We start from the raw sequence: 6,002 nt of genomic DNA on the forward strand, positions 1-6,002 counted from the left end.
ACTCCAAAAGAAGGTAAAACACGTTTTTATTATTTTACGTAATAAAACAGTTGGGGGAGGAAACACCATGCTTACGTATAAAAGAAGGGGTAAAATGACCATTTTGATAATTAAAACCTTTCCCTCCATGGTTAGTTTCCTCATATTCCACATACATATTTTTTTGTTTACCTTCTGCGCCACCATGTCCCAACTTATAAAACCATTGTCGCACTCACTGAAGGAGATACCTAAAATAGTAACAGAATCTGACACAGGTACCGGTATATCTCTAAAAACCATGCTTCCTATGTTTAAAATGTTACTTTTTCTGAAATTCACCTTAAAACCGGAAGCACAGCAATAAAACTCTATTTGTCTGAGGGCTCTCTGAAGCGACACGGTGTCCCTGCATAAAACCGCAACATCGTCCATGTACCCCACTGCTTTGGCCTCTATGCCGCCTCCCCCCGGAAGGGGAGCTCCACAAATTAATTTGTCGCGGCGAATCGCACACAGTAAAGGCTCCAACGCGCAAATAAAAAGCAGTGGGGACAAGGGACACCCCTGCTTCACCCCCGAGTTTAAAATTACCTCCTGTGTCTTAAAACCATTTACTAAAATTTTGCTAGTGCAGTTTTTATAAAAGGCTTTAAGTGATAATAAAAATCCTTCAGGAATACCCATCCGCTCTAAAACCTTAAAAAGATAAAAATGAGAAACACGGTCAAACGCCTTTTCAAAGTCTATGGATAAAATTGCAAGTTTACATCTTCTAGACCTCGTGTTCTCAATTACGTCCTTAATAAGATTTAGATTATCCCAGATGCTGCGGCCTGGCACCCCACACACCTGGTTAGGGTGTATGATGTGGGGTACTATGGCTTTCAGACGGTTTGCACATATTTTTGCCATAATTTTGTAGTCGCAGTTAAGAAGGGTTATTGGTCTCCAGTTTTCCAAAGCCGCGATGTCACCTTTCTTATATATTAGGGAGACCTCACCCTTCTGCCAGGACTTAGGCAGCATCTTGGAATTAAAAACATCAGAAAAAAGGCTAAAAAGGTCCTCTTTTAAAATGTCATAAAATTTTACATAAAACTCACTGGGTATCCCATCCGGACCAGGAACTTTACCTGCTTTAAAGCTCTTTACTGTTTCTAAAATCTCCTTCTCCGTCAGCTCCTGTAATAAAAATTGCTGCGAGACAGGATCTAAAACAGTAGTAATCTCCTTCAGTGAGTCACGCATAAAATCACGATCCACAGTTTTAACATTAAAAAGGTCAGTGTAAAACTCATGAACTTTACTTAAAAGACCCTGTACATCCGACACCCCATCAATGTTTCTAATGACAGCCTTTTTATTATTGATTTTCTTAAAAAAGTACCTGGAGCAGGTCTCGTTCTCTTCTACATGTTGCATTTTTGAACGGAAAATGATCTCTTTACCTCTCTGCTCCAGGCACTGGGCTATCTCTTTCTTTAAACTGATGATGTCGGATTTTACCTCTATTCCATGTTCTCTCATTTTGTACAGGGTCTGCAGGCGGGTGTTGAGGGTATTAAAAAACTCTTTTTTCTCCTTGGCTTTCGCCACGCTCTTTTTAATAAAAAAGTCTTTGATTTTTGTTTTCATCTTCTCCCACCAAGCCTTGATGGGAGTACGCACATCTCTCATCCGCCTGTTCATTCTGTAAAATTCAATAAAATCTGCTAAAACCTGTGGATCGTCTAAAAGGGAAACGTTAAACTTCCAGGACTTTTTACCAACCGAGTTGTTAAGATCATGCTTTATTAAAAACGATAAAAGCCTATGATCAGAAAAAACATTGGTTAAAACATCACAACTAAAAGGCAGTAAATTTTTAGGACAAAAAATAAAATCAATCCTGGAGCTACAGGTGGCATTGCTCCAGGTGACGCCGGCTTCCTCTGGACTATTTCTGTTACTTTCTTTATAAACATCACTTAAATTAAAATCATTCACGATATCCTTGAGCATTCCAGAGGTCTTATCATAATTTCTGCTCGTACTGTTGGTCAGCCGGCGCTCTCCTCTCATAACACAGTTAAAATCACCTGCGAGGATGAAAGGCTCAGATGTATTGATAAAAAGTGGTAAAATCTCTAACATCCTCGCTCTTTCATTTTTTCCTGGTGATCCGTAAAAATTTAAAAACTGCCATTTTGTGCCATCAATAAAAGCTTTAACCATTAAGATACGTCCTGGTAAAATTTCTTGAATAAAATCAACTAAAACGTTTCCCTTAAAAAGAATGGCGACCCCTGCTGATCTGGACTCGTTAGATCCAGACCAGATGGATGGACCACACTTCCAATCCTCTTTGTATTTTTGGTAAGACATTGTGTGGGGGATACCGCACTCCTGCAGGAAAAAAACAGAGGCTGCCAGGCAAGATAAATAATTGAAAAGAGCAACCCTTCTCACTTTTGTCTTTGCGCCCCTCACGTTGAGGGAGATTCCCTTTATCTCAGACATTGTAACTATAGGGAGAAAAAATTGTCTTGATTTTAAAATTATAAATAATATTGGTAATTAAAATCAGACTGTCTCTCCACCAGCAACACCAGATATCTCACTTGAACTCGTATACCCGCCCCCATCCAAGCTTAGCGTCTGAAGGGATGACGCGGGAGAGGAACTACCTTCAGAGAGGGTATTGCCAACAACCCCGGCCTCGTACACAGGGAGCCCAAACTCATTCAGCCTTACCTGGGTCTCATATGGCGCTCTACTGAGGTCCATGTCTGGTGGGTCCCCCCAGGGCCCCGCCACTCCCCCCTGGGGCTGTGATGGCCTTTCTGGAGGGGGAGGTTGTGCACAAGGCGGGGTGTCAGTATTCTCGGAGGGAGCAGTGCCCGCCCTCCTCACCAGTCGCGGCGAGGAGGGGGTCCTAGGAGGAGCCGCATCTTTCTTCACTGATATATCCATCTGCTCCTCCCCTGACTCCCTCCTACCGACTCGGCCTTGTCTTCCCTTTTTACGGGGACCCACCGGTACCTCATCATCCTCATCCGAGTCGGACGTTAGAGACCCAGGCTTTGGAGCAGGCCCAGCATCCCCCTGGCTACCAGCCTTCTGGGGCGCCTCCGATTTTTTCCCGGCCTGCTCCATATCGGCCTTCCGCTTTGACTGCCGCTTTTCCTTTGCACTGGGCTCCCTTTTTTCCTCTGGGGTTGCTGGCCTCGAGGTACCTGCTTTGGCTCCCGTACTTCGCACCTTGGAAGCCCAGGTACCTCGCTCCTCTATCTGAGTGCTGGTCTGTTCCTCTCCTTGGGGACGGGCCTGGTCTGCTGGCGGAGCACGTGGGGGCGCTTCGGGTTGCTCTTCTTCTTCTTCTCCTCGGTACCTATGAGGGCAGGAAAAATACAGGTGACCAGTTTTTTGACAAAAATTACATCGCTTTTCTTCTGTGCATTCTCTCATGGTGTGATTTTTACTTCCACAGTTCCTACAGGTGACATCGCAGCTAAAACTGGTGTGCCCATAGGTACCGCAGGTCCTGCAGAAGTTTGGCATCCCTGAAAAGTAGAGGTCGCCATTCACATTCCCTATTTTAAAACGAGCCGGTGGTAATCTCGTATTTTGGGTGGAGGGGTCCTTTATCAGCGTCACAATAAATTTCCACTTGACAGTCCACACTCCGCACTCGTTCATTACTCTCCCCAACAGTTTAACGTTTCTGAAGTAAGCAGCTAAGAACGCCGCCACTTCCTGATCCTTTACGTATGGGGAGTACATTTTAATCACTACGAGTTTGGTAACTTCAAATGCATGTTCGATTACCTTGACGCCCGAAGACGTGAGTTGAGCTTTCTCCCTCTCAGCTTTTTCCATGGCATCACGGAGGATTCCTTCTCCCATAAATGTAACATCAAAAACTCCACGCTTCGGGTAGTCCTGGATCGCCATAATCTCATGCTTGCGGACTGCCAGTAGTTTCTCAAGGATATCAAGTACCAAAAACTTAATCCCACGTGGACCGCCTCCACCCTCTGTCAAGACGAATCTTGCAGAGTTTTTCAGCCGGGCATATACCGGCACCGCATCTGGTTCGCCCGCCATCGCCTAGCCGGGTCGAACCGCGCAGCTTGCGCTGCTCCCTATGGGGTCCGGAGACACACCAAAGGGCTGGGGGGGGATCGCAACTCGTTGCTCAGGACTAAGCCTCTCTCCCAAATAGCAGCACGGGGGTGAAGTCCAGGCGAACCTGGACGATCCCCCGAGGCCGAGAGAGAGGGTACCTGAGCACCTTCTGACTAAAAACCTCCTGTATAAATACACTTGATCTTAGCCAAAAGGCCGAGAAGCGATAACCCGAACGGGCCGCGCGTTGACCGAGCCTGCCCAATACTGCTGTTCACCCCTTGCAGCGATTCAGCCTACTCCTAGGCAATTCCATGGGGCCCTGCAGGCTCACACACACTCACAGCTACTAAGCGGGAGGTGAATAAAGGCCGGAGAGGAAGCAAGACAGGATTTGCTTCTTTTGCTTGCACCACAATGCAGTGCTGAAAGAGGAGGAATCGACATAAAAACGCCTTCCTGGCAACGCCCAAATGCCCTCCTGCCGTGCAAACACTGGCAGCAGCAGCAGCAGCAGCAGCAGCAGTAAGTGCATGCCCACTGCCACCCCTTCTCCTTTCACACCTTGTATCAGCTTTAATCCAGTCCAGTGCTGCCTGCTGAGCAGCACTGACCAACACTGCCTGGGCCCAGGCTTTTATCTCTGAGGCCCCATTATGATGTCAGAAAGCTGGCTCTGGCTCCTGAGGTCTCCACTATGACACGTGCAAAGTTCCGTCTGAACTTTATATAAGACGGTGCGGCTCAGTCAGTCACTCAGTGTTGCCTGAGAGGGCAACACTGCAACAGCCGGCCCCCAGGCTGTCTTTTTTTTGCACAGCTAGTTGCCTCCAGGAGGCCACAAGAGGGAGACAAGGGACTGCAAAATGGAAAATAGGCATCCACCAACTTTACAGACAACTTGTTCTCCTTGCTCCTACAACCTCCATCCTTGCACAGTTTGTTATTCTTCCAGGTAACATAGTAACAAATCCAAATTGCTGCTCTCTTTGTAGGCAAGCAAGGGTTTGTTGCAACTGCAATTCTTACTTCTTCCTGAAATGTAGGGAACACAGTACATTCCATCACATCCATCTAGTGTACACAGGTAGGTCCATTGTGACGGGCGGGCGGGCTGGCTGCTTTAATGGCTGTTTGCTGTTCCCCTACTCCACTCCACTATTTGACTATGGTGCTGCATCAATCAGTGGCTGGCTCAGGTGCAGCTCTTTAACCTACCTAGGAGGGAGGGCGGAGAGAAGACAAGGAAGGTGAATGAGCTGTTCCAATGTGAAATGCCGGAAACACAGAAACACAGACGACACAAAACAAGAGGTGGCAATGTATTAATTAATTGCATTTAATAAATTAGCTCATTATCACACATGACTGTACAAATGCATTGTCCAACAGGTGTTGAAATAATGGGATTAAAAGGGGAGATCCCATCCGAAAGACAAAAACAATGGCAAACACAAAAAGCACTTTTGGAATCTGATTTTAGTAAACACATAAGGAAAGGGTGCACCGGTCCTGGAAATACTGCAATACCAGGTCAATGCGTGGAGTGGACAGAGCAAGCTCTATTTCCATCTCCATGTTCTAAAAATCCATTTAATATATGGTCCCCAGATAGGGGACGTATCAGATATTAAACTGATAAGAACAGATTTTTTTTTTTTTTTTTTTTTTTTTTTTTTTTTTTTTTTTTTTAACTCATCAGTTTATATACTATCCGCATCTTATTTCACATAAAAGCTACTTCATACTGCGGTTAGACCTTACATCATATGAGTCATATCAAAAATTTATTTCTTTACATACATTAACAATACAGGTTCCATTTTTTAACATTCCACATACCTTCAGCCTTAACCTCACCCCACCTTTTCTTGTCATAGAGGTACACAGTATGCAGCCTGGATAAAAACAGT

The 6,002-nt window shown here is 45.4% G+C and overlaps 1 pseudogene; it reads right to left on the minus strand.

Annotated features, from left to right (window-relative positions):
• Positions 1–5,585: 5,585 nt before the first annotated feature.
• Positions 5,586–5,756, minus strand: LOC142677609 (U2 spliceosomal RNA; annotated as a pseudogene).
• Positions 5,757–6,002: the final 246 nt, after the last annotated feature.

The sequence above is a fragment of the Rhinoderma darwinii genome (assembly GCF_050947455.1).
Source record: "Rhinoderma darwinii isolate aRhiDar2 chromosome 2 unlocalized genomic scaffold, aRhiDar2.hap1 SUPER_2_unloc_31, whole genome shotgun sequence".
NCBI lineage: Eukaryota > Metazoa > Chordata > Amphibia > Anura > Rhinodermatidae > Rhinoderma > Rhinoderma darwinii.